Here is a 19,916-nt window from a genome sequence, read left to right as displayed (position 1 = left end):
CAGTAGAAGCTGACTGCACGCAAAGAATAGGAATGTGCAGTGGGATTTACGTGAACTCGGCGCAAGGCAGATCTTTCCGACATAGGCTTGAGAATCTTACGGGAACACTTGTACTGTTTCTAAATTAAGTGTAGGCGTGGGAGGAGGGTGCTTCCTGCGCACTAATAACACCACGCTTGTCAATTGTGGATGCTAATCATTCGCTTGTATCTTCCTAGACACATCTGCTGGTTGTGAATTATTCCACTTGCATGGCAAGGTGCGCATGTAGGTGTGTTAAAAATTCTGGAGGCACTGGGTATTGATCCCAGTACCTCTCGCATACTAGGCGAGCGCGCTACCATCTGAGCTACGCCCGACCCCCCGGAGACTAATGGTGCTACATACAGCCATATAGACGACACAGACCCTTGCACTCCCATTATTCAGCAGACAAACACTATTCTCTATGTATCCGTTAGGGTGTCTTTCAGGTTTCGTGCATTCTGTATCGAATCGTAGTTGGCCACAATGAAAGTGGCACGTATAACGTCGAAAATAGAATTCGGACACCGCTCTGAGTAAGACCAACGTGTTGTCCACCCTCTAGACTTCAATGAGGTTAAGCCGCGATACCTAAGACAGATCTGCACTCGATGACACCTCGAAAACAGCCGGTCCCCACACTTACATCTTGCTCTCCTTACGTCAGTATACATCATATCAGTCTGTGACGCTGGCTTTGCAACATCTTGCGTGCCTTTAGGTTCGCCGCGACCAAAACTTACCATGCACTGACCACAAAAAATGGAGCCGCCGCGGCTTCAACCCTGGAGCTTTCACATGCCAAGCGAACGCTCTACCAACTGAGCTTCGCCCCATGCACGAGCAAATTGCGCTATTCCCCATTCTTTGCGACTCAGATGCGCACTGACACGATGGTTGGTTGGTTTGTAGCGGTGAAGAGAGGAGAGTACCAAGGCGCGGACCCGTTCATATACACAACAGTTCCAAGTAGTTTCGATGCTCTGGTATTACAAATGCAAATTCCGTCTGTTTTTAACGTCTTAAATTGAAAGAGCCGTCACAAATTGCTCCGTTTTCACTCCTTGTCGACACTCATACAGCACCTGAGGTAACAAACACATCTCGTGCCCCGTTGTGCAATCCATTATTCATGCCAACTCAGTGCCTCGCTCTTTACTACTGTGTACCAATCTTGTCGCCCAACTGCAAAACACTGGGCCACAACAAGTTTCCGCGTCTCCATTGCACTGCGCATACTACGAAACGCTCCCCAAACTTGGCACTCACCCTCGCAGCCGACTTTTCCGACTTTCCACGACGCTCACGCTAGTGACAGCAATAATTATAATTCGACGTCGCGATAAAGCGAATGAGCACATTTCGCCTACGGCTTAGGCCGCCCTCCTAGTGTGGCTGCTCGGTGTCTGCAGGCAGCGAGGGTCTGCAAGCTTCCCGTGTTCGCACCTATGTCACCTGTGCTTGCTTGTCAGAGACAGACTATCGCAAAACATACAACTCACTCCATGAATTGATTGCTACGGCATCTGTTATCAGCAGTCACAACTAGCAACACCAGTAGCAGCTGACTGCACGCAAAGAATAGGAATGTGCAGTGGGATTTACGTGAACTCAGCGCAAGGCAGATCTTTCCGACATAGGCTTGAGAATCTTACGGGAACACTTGTACTGTTTCTAAATTAACTGTAGGCGTGGGAGGAGGGTGCTTCCTGCGCACTAATAACAGCACGCTTGTCAATTGTGGATGCTAATCATTCGCTTGTATCTTCCTAGACACATCTGCTGGTTGTGAATTATTCCACTTGCATGGCAAGGTGTGCTTGTAGGTGTGTTAAAGATTCTGGAGGCACTGGGTATTGATCCCAGTACCTCTCGCATACTAAGCGAGCGCTCTACCATCTGAGCTACGCCCGCCCCCCCAAAGACTAATGGTTCTACATACAGCCATATAGACGACACAGACCATTGCACTCCCATTATTCAGCAGACAAACACTACTCTCTATGTATCCGTTAGGGTGTCTTTCAGGTTTCGTGCATTCTGTATCGAATCGTAGTTGGCCACAATGAAAGTGGCACGTATAACGTCGAAAATAGAATTCGGACACCGCTCTGAGTAAGACCAACGTGTTGTCCACCCTCTAGACTTCAATGAGGTTAAGCCGCGATACCTAAGACAGATCTGCACTCGATGACACCTCTATAACAGCCGGTCCCCACACTTACATCTTGCTCTCCTTACGTCAGTATACATCATATCAGTCTGTGACGCTGGCTTTGCAACATCTTGCGTGCCTTTAGGTTCGCCGCGACCAAAACTTACCATGCACTGACCACAAAAAATTGAGCCGCCGCGGCTTGAACCCTGGACCTTTCACATGCCAAGCGAACGCTCTACCAACTGAGCTACGCCCCATGCACGAGCAAATTGCGCTATTCCCCATTCTTTGCGACTCAGATGCGCACTGACACGATGGTTGGTTGGTTTGTAGCGGTGAAGAGATCAGAGTACAAAGGCGCGAACCCGTTCATATACACAAAAGTTCCAAGTAGATTCGATGCTCTGGTATTACAAATGCAAATTCCGTCTGTTTTTAACGTCTTAAATTGAAAGAGCCGTCACAAATTGCTCCGTTTTCACTCCTTGTCGACAATCATACAGCACCTGAGGTAACAAACACATCTCGAGCCCCGTTGTGCACTCCATTATTCATGCCAACTCAGTGCCTCGCTCTTTACTACTGTGTACCAATCTTGTCGTCCAACTGCAAAACACTGGGCCACAACAAGTTTCCGCGTCTCCATTGCACTGCGCATACTACGAAACGCTCCCCAAAGTTGGCACTCACCCTCGCAGCCGACTTTTCCGACTTTCCACGACGCTCACGCTAGTGACAGCATTATTTATAGTTCGACGTCGCGCCAAAGCGAATGAGCACATTTCGCCTACGGCTTAGGCCGCCCTCCTAGTGTGGCTGCTCGGTGTCTGCAGGCAGCGAGGGTCTGCAAGCTTCCTGTGTTCGCACCTATGTCACCTGTGCTTGCTTGTCAGAGACACACTATCGCAAAACATACAACTCACTCCATGAATTGATTGCTACGGCATCTGTTATCAGCAGTCACAACTAGCAAACACCAGTAGCAGCTGACTGCTCGCAAAGAATAGGAATGTGCAGTGGGATTTACGTGAACTCGGCGCAAGGCAGATCTTTCCGACATAGGCTTGAGAATCTTACGGGAACACTTGTACTGTTTCTAAATTAAGTGTAGGCGTGGGAGGAGGGTGCTTCCTGCGCACTAATAACAGCACGCTTGTCAATTGTGGATGCTAATCATTCGCTTGTATCTTCCTAGACACATCTGCTGGTTGTGAATTATTCCACTTGCATGGCAAGGTGCGCATGTAGGTGTGTTAAAAATTCTGGAGGCACTGGGTATTGATCCCAGTGCCTCTCGCATACTAAGCGAGCGCTCTACCATCTAAGCTACGCCCGCCCACTTCGAAGACTAAGGGTGCTACATACAGCCATATAGACGACACAGACCCTTGCACTCCCATTATTCAGCAGACAAACACTACTCTCTATGTATCCGTTAGGGTGTCTTTCAGGTTTCGTGCATTCTGTATCGAATCGTAGTTGGCCACAATGAAAGTGGCACGTATAACGTCGAAAATAGAATTCGGACACCGCTCTGAGTAAGACCAACGTGTTGTCCACCCTCTAGACTTCAATGAGGTTAAGCCGCGATACCTAAGACAGATCTGCACTCGATGACACCTCGATAACAGCCGGTCCCCACACTTACATCTTGCTATCCTTACGCCAGTATACATCATATCAGTCTGTGACGCTGGCTTTGCAACATCTTGCGTGCCTTTAGGTTCGCCGCGACCAACACTTACCATGCACTGACCACAAAAAATGGAGGCGCCGCAGCTTGAACCCTGGACCTTTCACATGCCAAGCGAACGCTCTACCAACTGAGCTACGGCCCATGCACGAGCAAACTGCGCTATTCCCCATTCTTTGCGACTCAGATGCGCACGGACACGATGGTTGGTTGGTTTGTAGCGGTGAAGGGAGCAGAGTACAAAGGCGCGGACCCGTTCATATACACAAAAGTTCCAAGTAGTTTCGATGCTCTGGTATTACAAATGCAAATTCCGTCTGTTTTTAACGTCTTAAATTTAAAGAGCCGTCACAAATTGCTCCGTTTTCACTCCTTGTCGACAATCATACAGCACCTGAGGTAACAAACACATCTCGAGCCCCATTGTGCACTCCATTATTCATGCCAACTCAGTGCCTCGCTCTTTACTACTGTGTACCAATCTTGTCGTCCAACTGCAAAACACTGGGCCACAACAAGTTTCCGCGTCTCCATTGCACTGCGCATACTACGAAACGCTCCCCAAACTTGGCACTCACCCTCGCAGCCGACTTTTCCGACTTTCCACGACGCTCACGCTAGTGACAGCATTATTTATAGTTCGACGTCGCGCCAAAGCGAATGAGCACATTTCGCCTACGGCTTAGGCCGCCCTCCTAGTGTGGCTGCTCGGTGTCTGCAGGCAGCGAGGGTCTGCAAGCTTCCTGTGTTCGCACCTATGTCACCTGTGCTTGCTTGTCAGAGACAGACTATCGCAAAACATACAACTCACTCCATGAATTGATTGCTACGGCATCTGTTATCAGCAGTCACAACTAGCAACACCAGTAGCAGCTGACTGCACGCAAAGAATAGGAATGTGCAGTGGGATTTACGTGAACTCAGCGCAAGGCAGATCTTTCCGACATAGGCTTAAGAATCTTACGGGAACACTTGTACTGTTTCTAAATTAAGTGTAGGCGTGGGAGGAGGGTGCTTCCTGCGCACTAATAACAGCACGCTTGTCAATTGTGGATGCTAATCATTCGCTTGTATCTTCCTAGACACATCTGCTGGTTGTGAATTATTCCACTTGCATGGCAAGGTGCGCATGTAGGTGTGTTAAAAATTCTGGAGGCACTGGGTATTGATCCCAGTACCTCTCGCATACTAAGCGAGCGCTCTACCATCTGAGCTACGCCCGCCCCCTCCGAAGACTAAGGGTGCTACATACAGCCATATACACTACACAGACCCTTGCACTCCCATTATTCAGCAGACAAACACTACTCTCTATGTATCCGTTAGGGTGTCTTTCAGGTTTCGAGCATTCTGTATCGAATCGTAGTTGGCCACAATGAAAGTGGCACGTATAACGTCGAAAATAGAATTCGGACACCGCTCTGAGTAAGACCAACGTGTTGTCCACCCTCTAGACTTCAATGAGGTTAAGCCGCGATACCTAAGACAGATCTGCACTCGATGACACCTCGATAACAGCCGGTCGCCACACTTACATCTTGCTCTCCTTACGTCAGTATACATCATATCAGTCTGTGACGCTGGCTTTGCAACATCTTGCGTGCCTTTAGGTTCGCCGCGACCAACACTTACCATGCACTGACCACAAGAAATGGAGCCGCCGCGGCTTGATCCCTGGACCTTTCACATGCCAAGCGGACGCTCTACCAACTGAGCTACGCCCCATGCACGAGCAAACTGCGCTATTCCCCATTCTTTGCGACTCAGATGCGCACGGACACGATGGTTGGTTGGTTTGTAGCGGTGAAGAGAGCAGGGTACAAAGGCGCGGACCCGTTCATATACACAAAATTTCCAAGTAGTTTCGATGCTCTGGTATTACAAATGCAAATTCCGTCTGTTTTTAACGTCTTAAATTGAAAGAGCCGTCACAAATTGCTCTGTTTTCACTCCTTGTCGACAATCATACAGCACCTGAGGTAACAAACACATCTCGAGCCCCATTGTGCACTCCATTATTCATGCCAACTCAGTGCCTCGCTCTTTACTACTGTGTACCAATCTTGTCGTCCAACTGCAAAACACTGGGCCACAACAAGTTACCGCGTCTCCATTGCACTGCGCATACTACGAAAAGCTCCCCAAACTTGGCACTCACCCTCGCAGCCGACTTTTCCGACTTTCCACGACGCTCACGCTGGTGACAGCATTATTTATAGTTCGACGTCGCGCCAAAGCGAATGAGCACATTTCGCCTACGGCTTAGGCCGCCCTCCTAGTGTGGCTGCTCGGTGTCTGCAGGCAGCGAGGGTCTGCAAGCTTCCCGTGTTCGCACCTATGTCACCTGTGCTTGCTTGTCAGAGACAGACTATCGCAAAACATACAACTCACTCCATGAATTGATTGCTACGGCATCTGTTATCAGCAGTCACAACTAGCAACACCAGTAGCAGCTGACTGCACGCAAAGAATAGGAATGTGCAGTGGGATTTACGTGAACTCAGCGCAAGGCAGATCTTTCCGACATAGGCTTAAGAATCTTACGGGAACACTTGTACTGTTTCTAAACTAAGTGTAGGCGTGGGAGGAGGGTGCTTCCTGCGCACTAATAACAGCACGCTTGTCAATTGTGGATGCTAATCATTCGCTTGTATCTTCCTAGACACATCTCCTGGTTGTGAATTATTCCACTTGCATGGCAAGGTGCGCATGTAGGTGTGTTAAAAATTCTGGAGGCACTGGGTATTGATCCCAGTACCTCTCGCATACTAGGCGAGCGCGCTACCATCTGAGCTACGCCCGACCCCCCGGAGACTAATGGTGCTACATACAGCCGTATAGACGACACAGACCCTTGCACTCCCATTATTCAGCAGACAAACACTATTCTCTATGTATCCGTTAGGGTGTCTTTCAGGTTTCGTGCATTCTGTATCGAATCGTAGTTGGCCACAATGAAAGTGGCACGTATAACGTCGAAAATAGAATTCGGACACCGCTCTGAGTAAGACCAACGTGTTGTCCACCCTCTAGACTTCAATGAGGTTAAGCCGCGATACCTAAGACAGATCTGCACTCGATGACACCTCGAAAACAGCCGGTCCCCACACTTACATCTTGCTCTCCTTACGTCAGTATACATCATATCAGTCTGTGACGCTGGCTTTGCAACATCTTGCGTGCCTTTAGGTTCGCCGCGACCAAAACTTACCATGCACTGACCACAAAAAATGGAGCCGCCGCGGCTTCAACCCTGGAGCTTTCACATGCCAAGCGAACGCTCTACCAACTGAGCTTCGCCCCATGCACGAGCAAATTGCGCTATTCCCCATTCTTTGCGACTCAGATGCGCACTGACACGATGGTTGGTTGGTTTGTAGCGGTGAAGAGAGGAGAGTACCAAGGCGCGGACCCGTTCATATACACAACAGTTCCAAGTAGTTTCGATGCTCTGGTATTACAAATGCAAATTCCGTCTGTTTTTAACGTCTTAAATTGAAAGAGCCGTCACAAATTGCTCCGTTTTCACTCCTTGTCGACACTCATACAGCACCTGAGGTAACAAACACATCTCGAGCCCCGTTGTGCAATCCATTATTCATGCCAACTCAGTGCCTCGCTCTTTACTACTGTGTACCAATCTTGTCGCCCAACTGCAAAACACTGGGCCACAACAAGTTTCCGCGTCTCCATTGCACTGCGCATACTACGAAACGCTCCCCAAACTTGGCACTCACCCTCGCAGCCGACTTTTCCGACTTTCCACGACGCTCACGCTAGTGACAGCAATAATTATAATTCGACGTCGCGATTAAGCGAATGAGCACATTTCGCCTACGGCTTAGGCCGCCCTCCTAGTGTGGCTGCTCGGTGTCTGCAGGCAGCGAGGGTCTGCAAGCTTCCCGTGTTCGCACCTATGTCACCTGTGCTTGCTTGTCAGAGACAGACTATCGCAAAACATACAACTCACTCCATGAATTGATTGCTACGGCATCTGTTATCAGCAGTCACAACTAGCAACACCAGTAGCAGCTGACTGCACGCAAAGAATAGGAATGTGCAGTGGGATTTACGTGAACTCAGCGCAAGGCAGATCTTTCCGACATAGGCTTGAGAATCTTACGGGAACACTTGTACTGTTTCTAAATTAACTGTAGGCGTGGGAGGAGGGTGCTTCCTGCGCACTAATAACAGCACGCTTGTCAATTGTGGATGCTAATCATTCGCTTGTATCTTCCTAGACACATCTGCTGGTTGTGAATTATTCCACTTGCATGGCAAGGTGTGCTTGTAGGTGTGTTAAAGATTCTGGAGGCACTGGGTATTGATCCCAGTACCTCTCGCATACTAAGCGAGCGCTCTACCATCTGAGCTACGCCCGCCCCCCCAAAGACTAATGGTTCTACATACAGCCATATAGACGACACAGACCCTTGCACTCCCATTATTCAGCAGACAAACACTACTCTCTATGTATCCGTTAGGGTGTCTTTCAGGTTTCGTGCATTCTGTATCGAATCGTAGTTGGCCACAATGAAAGTGGCACGTATAACGTCGAAAATAGAATTCGGACACCGCTCTGAGTAAGACCAACGTGTTGTCCACCCTCTAGACTTCAATGAGGTTAAGCCGCGATACCTAAGACAGATCTGCACTCGATGACACCTCTATAACAGCCGGTCCCCACACTTACATCTTGCTCTCCTTACGTCAGTATACATCATATCAGTCTGTGACGCTGGCTTTGCAACATCTTGCGTGCCTTTAGGTTCGCCGCGACCAAAACTTACCATGCACTGACCACAAAAAATGGAGCCGCCGCGGCTTGAACCCTGGACCTTTCACATGCCAAGCGAACGCTCTACCAACTGAGCTACGCCCCATGCACGAGCAAATTGCGCTATTCCCCATTCTTTGCGACTCAGATGCGCACGGACACGATGGGTGGTTGGTCTGTAGCGGTGAAGGGAGCAGAGTACAAAGGCGCGGACCCGTTCATATACACAAAAGTTCCAAGTAGTTTCCATGCTCTGGTATTACAAATGCAAATTCCGTCTGTTTTTTAACGTCTTAAATTGAAAGAGACGTCACAAATTGCTCCGTTTTCACTCCTTGTCGACAATCATACAGCACCTGAGGTAACAAACACATCTCGAGCCCCATTGTGCACTCCATTATTCATGCCAACTCAGTGCCTCGCTCGTTACTACTGTGTACCATTCTTGTCGTCCAACTGCAAAACACTGGGCCACAACAAGTTTCCGCGTCTCCATTGCACTGCGCATACTACGAAACGCTCCCCAAACTTGGCACTCACCCTCGCAGCCGACTTTTCCGACTTTCCACGACGCTCACGCTAGTGACCGCATTATTTATAGTTCGACGTCGCGCCAAAGCGAATGAGCACATTTCGCCTACGGCTTAGGCCGCCCTCCTAGTGTGGCTGCTCGGTGTCTGCAGGCAGCGAGGGTCTGCAAGCTTCCTGTGTTCGCACCTATGTCACCTGTGCTTGCTTGTCAGAGACAGACTATCGCAAAACATACAACTCACTCCATGAATTGATTGCTACGGCATCTGTTATCAGCAGTCACAACTAGCAACACCAGTAGCAGCTGACTGCACGCAAAGAATAGGAATGTGCAGTGGGATTTACGTAAACTCAGAGCAAGGCAGATCTTTCCGACATGGGCTTGAGAATCTTACGGGAACACTTGTACTGTTTCTAAATTAAGTGTAGGCGTGGGAGGAGGGTGCTTCCTGCGCACTAATAACAGCACGCTTGTCAATTGTGGATGCTAATCATTCGCTTGTATCTTCCTAGACACATCTGCTGGTTGTGAATTATTCCACTTGCATGGCAAGGTGCGCATGTAGGTGTGTTAAAAATTCTGGAGGCACTGGGTATTGATCCCAGTGCCTCTCGCATACTAAGCGAGCGCTCTACCATCTAAGCTACGCCCGCCCACTTCGAAGACTAAGGGTGCTACATACAGCCATATAGACGACACAGACACTTGCACTCCCATTATTCAGCAGACAAACACTACTCTCTATGTATCCGTTAGGGTGTCTTTCAGGTTTCGTGCATTCTGTATCGAATCGTAGTTGGCCACAATGAAAGTGGCACGTATAACGTCGAAAATAGAATTCGGACACCGCTCTGAGTAAGAATAACGTGTTGTCCACCCTCTAGACTTCAATGAGGTTAAGCCGCGATACCTAAGACAGATCTGCACTCGATGACACCTCGATAACAGCCGGTCCCCACACTTACATCTTGCTCTCCTTACGTCAGTATACATCATATCAGTCTGTGACGCTGGCTTTGCAACATCTTGCGTGCCTTTAGGTTCGCCGCGACCAACACTTACCATGCACTGACTACAAAAAATTGAGGCGCCGCGGCTTGATCCCTGGACCTTTCACATGCCATGCGAACGCTCTACCAACTGAGCTACGCCCCATGCACGAGCAACCTGCGCTGTTCCCCATTCTTTGCGACTCAGTTTCGCACGGACACGATGGGTGGTTGGTCTGTAGCGGTGAAGGGAGCAGAGTACAAAGGCGCGGACCCGTTCATATACACAAAAGTTCCAAGTAGTTTCCATGCTCTGGTATTACAAATGCAAATTCCGTCTGTTTTTAACGTCTTAAATTGAAAGAGACGTCACAAATTGCTCCGTTTTCACTCCTTGTCGACAATCATACAGCACCTGAGGTAACAAACACATCTCGAGCCCCATTGTGCACTCCATTATTCATGCCAACTCAGTGCCTCGCTCGTTACTACTGTGTACCAATCTTGTCGTCCAACTGCAAAACACTGGGCCACAACAAGTTTCCGCGTCTCCATTGCACTGCGCATACTACGAAACGCTCCCCAAACTTGGCACTCACCCTCGCAGCCGACTTTTGCGACTTTCCACGACGCTCACGCTAGTGACAGCATTATTTATAGTTCGACGTCGCGCCAAAGCGAATGAGCACATTTCGCCTACGGCTTAGGCCGCACTCCTAGTGTGGCTGCTCCGTGTCTGCAGGCAGCGAGGGTCTGCAAGCATCCTGTGTTCGCACCTATGTCACCTGTGCTTGCTTGTCAGAGACAGACTATCGCAAAACATACAACTCACTCCATGAATTGATTGCTACGGCATCTGTTATCAGCAGTCACAACTAGCAACACCAGTAGCAGCTGACTGCACGCAAAGAATAGGAATGTGCAGTGGGATTTACGTGAACTCGGCGCAAGGCAGATCTTTCCATCATAGGCTTGAGAAGTGTAGGCGTGGGAGGAGGGTGCTTCCTGCGCACTAATAACAGCACGCTTGTCAATTGCGGATGCTAATCATTCGCTTGTATCTTCCTAGACACATCTGCTGCTTGTGAATTATTCCACTTGCATGGCAAGGTGCGCATGTAGGTGTGTTAAAAATTCTGGAGGCACTGGGTATTGATCCCAGTGCCTCTCGCATACTAAGCGAGCGCTCTACCATCTGAGGTACGCAGGCCCCCCCGAAGACTAATGGTGCTACACACAGCTATATAGACGACACAGACCCTTGCACTCATATTATTCAGCAGACAAACACTACTCTCTATGTATCCGTTAGGGTGTCTTTCAGGTTTCGTGCATTCTGTATCGAATCGTAGTTGGCCACAATGAAAGTGGCACGTATAACGTCGAAAATAGAATTCGGACACCGCTCTGAGTAAGACCAACGTGTTGTCCACCCTCTAGACTTCAATGAGGTTAAGCCGCGATACCTAAGACAGATCTGCACTCGAAGACACCTCGATAACAGCCGGTCCTCACACTTACATCTTGCTCTCCTTACGTCAGTATACATCATATCAGTCTGTTACGCTGGCTTTGCAACATCTTGTGTGCCTTTAGGTTCGCCGCGACCAACACTTACCATAAAAAATGGAGGCGCCGGGGCTTGAACCCTGGACCTTTCACATGCCATGCGAACGCTCTACCAACTGAGCTACGCCCCATGCACGAGCAAACTGCGCTGCTCCCCATTCTTTGCGACTCAGATTCGCACGGACACGATGGGTGGTTGGTCTGTAGCGGTGAAGGGAGCAGAGTACAAAGGCGCGGACCCGTTCATATACACAAAAGTTCCAAGTAGTTTCCATGCTCTGGTATTACAAATGCAAATTCCGTCTGTTTTTTAACGTCTTAAATTGAAAGAGACGTCACAAATTGCTCCGTTTTCACTCCTTGTCGACAATCATACAGCACCTGAGGTAACAAACACATCTCGAGCCCCATTGTGCACTCCATTATTCATGCCAACTCAGTGCCTCGCTCGTTACTACTGTGTACCATTCTTGTCGTCCAACTGCAAAACACTGGGCCACAACAAGTTTCCGCGTCTCCATTGCACTGCGCATACTACGAAACGCTCCCCAAACTTGGCACTCACCCTCGCAGCCGACTTTTCCGACTTTCCACGACGCTCACGCTAGTGACCGCATTATTTATAGTTCGACGTCGCGCCAAAGCGAATGAGCACATTTCGCCTACGGCTTAGGCCGCCCTCCTAGTGTGGCTGCTCGGTGTCTGCAGGCAGCGAGGGTCTGCAAGCTTCCTGTGTTCGCACCTATGTCACCTGTGCTTGCTTGTCAGAGACAGACTATCGCAAAACATACAACTCACTCCATGAATTGATTGCTACGGCATCTGTTATCAGCAGTCACAACTAGCAACACCAGTAGCAGCTGACTGCACGCAAAGAATAGGAATGTGCAGTGGGATTTACGTAAACTCAGAGCAAGGCAGATCTTTCCGACATGGGCTTGAGAATCTTACGGGAACACTTGTACTGTTTCTAAATTAAGTGTAGGCGTGGGAGGAGGGTGCTTCCTGCGCACTAATAACAGCACGCTTGTCAATTGTGGATGCTAATCATTCGCTTGTATCTTCCTAGACACATCTGCTGGTTGTGAATTATTCCACTTGCATGGCAAGGTGCGCATGTAGGTGTGTTAAAAATTCTGGAGGCACTGGGTATTGATCCCAGTACCTCTCGCATACTAAGCGAGCGCTCTACCATCTGAGCTACACAGGCCCCCCCGAATACTAATTGTGCTACATACAGCCATATAGACGACACAGACCCTTACACTCCCATTATTCAGCAGACAAACACTACTCTCTATGTATCCGTTAGGGTGTCTTTCAGGTTTCGTGCATTCTGTATCGAATCGTAGTTGGCCACAATGAAAGTGGCACGTATAACGTCGAAAATAGAATTCGGACTCCGCTCTGAGTAAGACCAACGTGTTGTCCACCCTCTAGACTTCAGTGAGGTTAAGCCGCGATACCTAAGACAGATCTGAACTCGATGACACCTCGATAACAGCCGGTCCCCACACTTACATCTTGCTCTCCTTACGTCAGTATACATCATATCAGTCTGTGACGCTGGCTTTGCAACATCTTGCGTGCCTTTAGGTTCGCCGCGACCAACACTTACCATGCACTGACTACAAAAAATGGAGGCGCCGCGGCTTGAACCCTGGACCTTTCACATGCCAAGCGAACGCTCTACCAACTGAGCTACGCCCCATGCACGAGCAAACTGCGCTATTCCCCATTCTTTGCGACTCAGATGCGCACGGACACGATGGTTGGTTGGTTTGTAGCCGTGAAGGGAGCAGAGTACAAAGGCGCGGACCCGTTCATATACACAAAGGTTCCAAGTAGTTTCCATGCTCTGGTATTACAAATGCAAATTCCGTCTGTTTTTAACGTCTTAAATTGAAAGAGCCGTCACAAATTGCTCCGTTTTCACTCCTTGTCGACAATCATACAGCACCTGAGGTAACAAACACATCTCGAGCCCCATTGTGCACTCCATTATTCATGCCAACTCAGTGCCTCGCTCTTTACTACTGTGTACCAATCTTGTCGTCCAACTGCAAAACACTGGGCCACAACAAGTTTCCGCGTCTCCATTGCACTGCGCATACTACGAAACGCTCCCCAAACTTGGCACTCACCCTCGCGGCCGACTTTTGCGACTTTCCACGACGCTCACGCTAGTGACAGCATTATTTATAGTTCGACGTCGCGCCAAAGCGAATGAGCACATTTCGCCTACGGCTTAGGCCGCCCTCCTAGTGTGCCTGCTCGGTGTCTGCAGGCAGCGAGGGTCTGCAAGCTTCCTGTGTTCGCACCTATGTCACCTGTGCTTGCTTGTCAGAGACAGACTATCGCAAAACATACAACTCACTCCATGAATTGATTGCTACGGCATCTGTTATCAGCAGTCACAACTAGCAACACCAGTAGCAGCTGACTGCACGCAAAGAATAGGAATGTGCAGTGGGATTTACGTGAACTCGGCGCAAGGCAGATCTTTCCGACATAGGCTTGAGAAGTGTAGGCGTGGGAGGAGGGTGCTTCCTGCGCACTAATAACAGCACGCTTGTCAATTGTGGATGCTAATCATTCGCTTGTATCTTCCTAGACACATCTGCTGGTTGTGAATTATTCCACTTGCAGGGCAAGGTGCGCATGTAGGTGTGTTAAAAATTCTGGAGGCACTGGGTATTGATCCCAGTGCCTCTCGCATACTAAGCGAGCGCTCTACCATCTGAGCTACGCCATATAGACGACACAGACCCTTGCACCCCCATTATTCAGCAAAAAAACACTACTCTCTATGTATCCGTTAGGATGTCTTTTAGGTTTCGTGCATTCTGTATCGAATCGTAGTTGGCCACAATGAAAGTGGCACGTATAACGTCGAAAATAGAATTCGGACACCGCTCTGAGTAAGACCAACGTGTTGTCCACCCTCTAGACTTCAATGAGGTTAAGCCGCGATACCTAAGACAGATGACACCTCGATAACAGCCGGTCCACACACTGACATCTTGCTCTCCTTACGTCAGTATACATCATATCAATCTGTGACGCTGGCTTTGCAACATCTTGCGTGCCTTTAGGTTCGCCGCGACCAACACTTACCATGCACTGACCACAAAAAATGGAGGCGCCGCGGCTTGAACCCTGGACCTTTCACATGCCATGCGAACGCTCTACCAACTGAGCTACGCCCCATGCACGAGCAAAGTGCGCTGTTCCCCATTCTTTGCGACTCAGATTCACACGGACACGATGGGTGGTTGGTCTGTAGCGGTGAAGGGAGCAGAGTACAAAGGCGCGGACCCGTTCATATACACAAAAGTTCCAAGTAGTTTCGATGCTCTGGTATTACAAATGCAAATTCCGTCTGTTTTTAACGTCTTAAATTGAAAGAGCCGTCACAAATTGCTCCGTTTTCACTCCTTGTCGACAATCATACAGCACCTTAGTTAACAAACACATCTCGAGCCCCATTGTGCACTCCATTATTCATGCCTACTCAGTGCCTCACTCTTTACTACTGTGTACCAATCTTGTCGTCCAACTGCAAAACACTGGGACACAACAAGTTTCCGCGTTTCCATTGCACTGCGCATACTACGAAACGCTCCCCAAACTTGGCACTCACCCTCGCAGCCGACTTTTCCGACTTTCCACGACGCTCACGCTAGTGACAGCATTATTTATAGTTCGACGTCGCGCCAAAGCTAATGAGCACATTTCGCCTACGGCTTAGGCCGCCCTCCTAGTGTGGCTGCTCGGTGTCTGCAGGCAGCGAGGGTCTGCAAGCTTCCTGTGTTCGCACCTATGTCACCTGTGCTTGCTTGTCAGAGACAGACTATCGCAAAACATACAACTCACTCCATGAATTGATTGCTACGGCATCTGTTATCAGCAGTCACAACTAGCAACACCAGTAGCAGCTGACTGCACGCAAAGAATAGGAATGTGCAGTGGGATTTACGTGAACTCAGCGCAAGGCAGATCTTTCCGACATAGGCTTGAGAATCTTACGGGAACACTTGTACTGTTTCTAAATTAAGTGTAGGCGTGGGAGGAGGGTGCTTCCTGCGCACTAATAACAGCACGCTTGTCAATTGTGGATGCTAATCATTCGCTTGTATCTTCCTAGACACGTCTGCTGGTTGTGAATTATTCCACTTGCATGGCAAGGTGCGCATGTAGGTGTGTTAAAAATTCTGGAGGCACTGGGTAATGATCCCAGTAATCATGCTACATACAGCCATATTGACGACACAGACCCTTGCACTCCCATTATTCAGCAGACAAACACTACTCTCTATGTATCCGTTATGGTGTCTTTCAGGTTTCGTGCATTCTGTATCGAATCGTAGTTGGCCACAATGAAAGTGGCACGTATAACGTCGAAAATAGAATTCGGACACCGCTCTGAGTAAGACCAACGTGTTGTCCACCCTCTAGACTTCAATGTGGTTAAGCCGCGATACCTATGACAGATGACACCTCGATAACAGCCGGTCCACACACTTACATCTTGCTATCCTTACGTCAGTATACATTATATCAGTCTGTGACGCTGGCTTTGCAACATCTTGCGTGCCTTTAGGTTCGCCGCGACCAACACTTACCATGCACTGACTACAAAAAATGGAGGCGCCGCGGCTTGAACCCTGGACTTTCCACATGCCAAGCGAACGCTCTACCAACTGAGCTACGCCCCATGCACGAGCAAACTGCGCTATTCCCTATTCTTTGCGACTCAGATGCGCACGGACACGATGGTTGGTTGGTTTGTAGCGGTGAAGGGAGCAGAGTACAAAGGCGCGGACCCGTTCATATACACAAAAGTTCCAAGTAGTTTTGATGCTCTGGTATTACAAATGCAAATTCCGTCTGTTTTTAAAGTCTTAAATTGAAAGAGCCGTCACAAATTGCTCCGTTTTCACTCCTTGTCGACAATCATACAGCACCTGAGGTAACAAACACATCTCGAGCCCCATTGTGCACTCCATTATTCATGCCAACTCAGTGCCTCGCTCTTTACTACTGTGTACCAATCTTGTCGTCCAACTGCAAAACACTGGGCGACAACAAGTTTCCGCGTCTCCATTGCACTGCGCATACTACGAAACGCTCCCCAAACTTGGCACTCACCCTCGCAGCCGGTTTTCCGACTTTCTACGGCGCTCAGGCTAGTGACAGCATTATTTATAGTTCGACGTCACGCCAAAGCGAATGAGCACATTTCGCCTACGGCTTAGGCCGCCCTCCTAGTGTGGCTGCTCGGTGTCTGCAGGCAGCGAGGGTCTGCAAGCTTTCTGTGTTCGCACCTATGTCACCTGTGCTTGCTTGTCAGAGACAGACTATCGCAAAACATACAACTCACTCCATGAATTGATTGCTACGGCATCTTTTATCAGCAGTCACAACTAGCAACACCAGTACCAGCTGACTGCACGCAAAGAATAGGAATGTGCAGTGGGATTTACGTGAACTCGGCGCAAGGCAGATCTTTCCGACATAGGCTTGAGAATCTTACGGGAACACTTGTACTGTTTCAAAATTAAGTGTAGGCGTGGGAGGAGGGTGCTTCCTGCGCACTAATGACAGCACGCTTGTCAATTGTGGATGCTAATCATTCGCTTGTATCTTCCTAGACACATCTGCTGGTTGTGAATTATTCCACTTGCATGGCAAGGTGCGCATGTTGGTGTGTTAAAAATTCTGGAGCACTGGGTAATGATCCCAGTACCTCTCGCATACTAAGCGAGCGCTCTATAATCTGAGCTACGCAGGCCCCCCCGAAGACTAATGGTGCTACATACAGCCATATAGACGACACAGACCCTTGCACTCCCATTATTCAGCAGACAAACACTACTTTCTATGTATCCGTTATGGTGTCTTTCAGGTTTCGTGCATTCTGTATCGAATCGTAGTTGGCCACAATGAAAGTGGCACGTATAACGTCGAAAATAGAATTCGGACACCGCTCTGAGTAAGACCAACGTGTTGTCCACCCTCTAGACTTCAATGAGGTTAAGCCGCGATACCTAAGACAGATGACACCTCGATAACAGCCGGTCCAGACACTTACATCTTGCTCTCCTTACGTCAGTATACATCATATCAGTCTGTGACGCTGGCTTTGCAACATCTTGCGTGCCTTTAGGTTCGCCGCGACCAACACTTACCATGCACTGACCACAAAAAATGAAGGCGCCGCGGCTTGAAACCTGGACCTTTCACATGCCAAGCGAACGCTCTACCAACTGAGCTACGCCCCATGCACGAGCAAACTGCGCTATTCCCAATTCTTTGCGACTCAGATGCGCACGGACACGATGGTTGGTTGGTTAGTAGCGGTGAAGGGAGCAGAGTACAAAGGCGCGGACCCGTTCATATACACAAAAGTTCCAAGTAGTTTCCATGCTCTGGTATTACAAATGCAAATTCCGTCTGTTTTTAACGTCTTAAATTGAAAGAGCCGTCACAAATTGCTCCGTTTTCACTCCTTGTCGACAATCATACAGCACCTGAGGTAACAAACACATCTCGAGCCCCATTGTGCACTCCATTATTCATGCCAACTCAGTGCCTCGCTCTTTACTACTGTGTACCAATCTTGTCGTCCAACTGCAACACACTGGGCCACAACAAGTTTCCGCGTCTCCATTGCACTGCGCATACTACGAAACGCTCCCCAAAGTTGGCACTCACAATCGCAGCCGACTTTTCCGACTTTCTACGACGCTCAGGCTAGTGACAGCATTATTTATAGTTCGACGTCGCGCCAAAGCGAATGAGCACATTTCGCCTACGGCTTAGGCCGCCCTCCTAGTGTGGCTGCTCGGTGTCTGCAGGCAGCGAGGGTCTGCAAGCTTCCTGTGTTCGCACCTATGTCACCTGTGCTTGCTTGTCAGAGACAGACTATCGCAAAACATACAACTCACTCCATGAATTGATTGCTACGGCATCTGTTATCAGCAGTCACAACTAGCAACACCAGTAGCAGCTGACTGCACGCAAAGAATAGGAATGTGCAGTGGGATTTACGTGAACTCGGCGCAAGGCAGATCTTTCCGACATAGGCTTGAGAATCTTACGGGAACACTTGTACTGTTTCTAAATTAAGTGTAGGCGTGGGAGGAGGGTGCTTCCTGCACACTAATAACAGCACGCTTGTCAATTGTGGATGCTAATCATTCGCTTGTATCTTCCTAGACACATCGGCTGGTTGTGAATTATTCCACTTGCATGGCAAGGTGCGCATGTTGGTGTGTTAAAAATTGTGGAGGCACTGGGTATTGATCCCAGTACCTCTCGCATACTAAGCGAGCGCTCTACCATCTGAGCTACGCCCGACCCCCGAAGACTAATGCTGCTACATACAGCCATATAGACGACACAGACCCTTGCACTCCCATTATTCAGCAGACAAACACTACTCTCTATGTATCCGTTAGGGTGTCTTTCAGGTTTCGTGCATTCTGTATCGAATCGTAGTTGGCCACAATGAAAGTGGCACGTATAACGTCGAAAATAGAATTCGGACACCGCTCTGAGTAAGACCAACGTGTTGTCCACCCTCTAGACTTCAATGAGGTTAAGCCGCGATACCTAAGACAGATGACACCTCGATAACAACCGGTCCCCACACTTACATCTTGCTCTCCTTACGTCAGTATACATCATATTAGTCTGTGACGCTGGCTTTGCAACATCTTACGTCCCTTTAGGTTCGCAGCGACCAACACTTACCATGCACTGACTACAAAAAATGGAGGCGCCGCGGCTTGAAACCTGGACCTTTCACATGCCAAGCGAACGCTCTACCAAATGAGCTACGCCCCATGCACGAGCAAACTGCGCTATTCCCCATTCTTTGCGACTCAGATGCGCACGGACACGATGGTTGTTGGTTTGTAGCGGTGAAGGGAGCAGAGTACAAAGGCGCGGACCCGTTCATATACACAAAAGTTCCAAGTAGTTTCCATGCTCTGGTATTACAAATGCAAATTCCATCTGTTTTTAACGTCTTTAATTGAAAGAGCCGTCACAAATTGCTCCGTTTTCACTCCTTGTCGACAATCATACAGCACCTGAGGTAACAAACACATCTCGAGCCCCGTTGTGCACTCCATTATTCATGCCAACTCAGTGCCTCGCTCTTTACT

At 49.0% G+C, this 19,916-nt stretch overlaps 1 non-coding gene across 1 annotated transcript; it reads right to left on the bottom strand.

Moving 5' to 3' along the window:
• Positions 1–2,366: 2,366 nt before the first annotated feature.
• On the bottom strand, positions 2,367–2,439 carry Trnaa-ggc (transfer RNA alanine (anticodon GGC)). The gene has a single exon. It is a non-coding gene; the product is annotated as a tRNA-Ala (tRNA).
• Between the last annotated feature and the right edge of the window lie 17,477 nt (positions 2,440–19,916).

This window comes from Schistocerca gregaria, chromosome 10 (genome assembly GCF_023897955.1).
Source record: "Schistocerca gregaria isolate iqSchGreg1 chromosome 10, iqSchGreg1.2, whole genome shotgun sequence".
NCBI classification, from domain to species: domain Eukaryota; kingdom Metazoa; phylum Arthropoda; class Insecta; order Orthoptera; family Acrididae; genus Schistocerca; species Schistocerca gregaria.
This window is presented reverse-complemented; position numbering and strand designations above follow the sequence as displayed.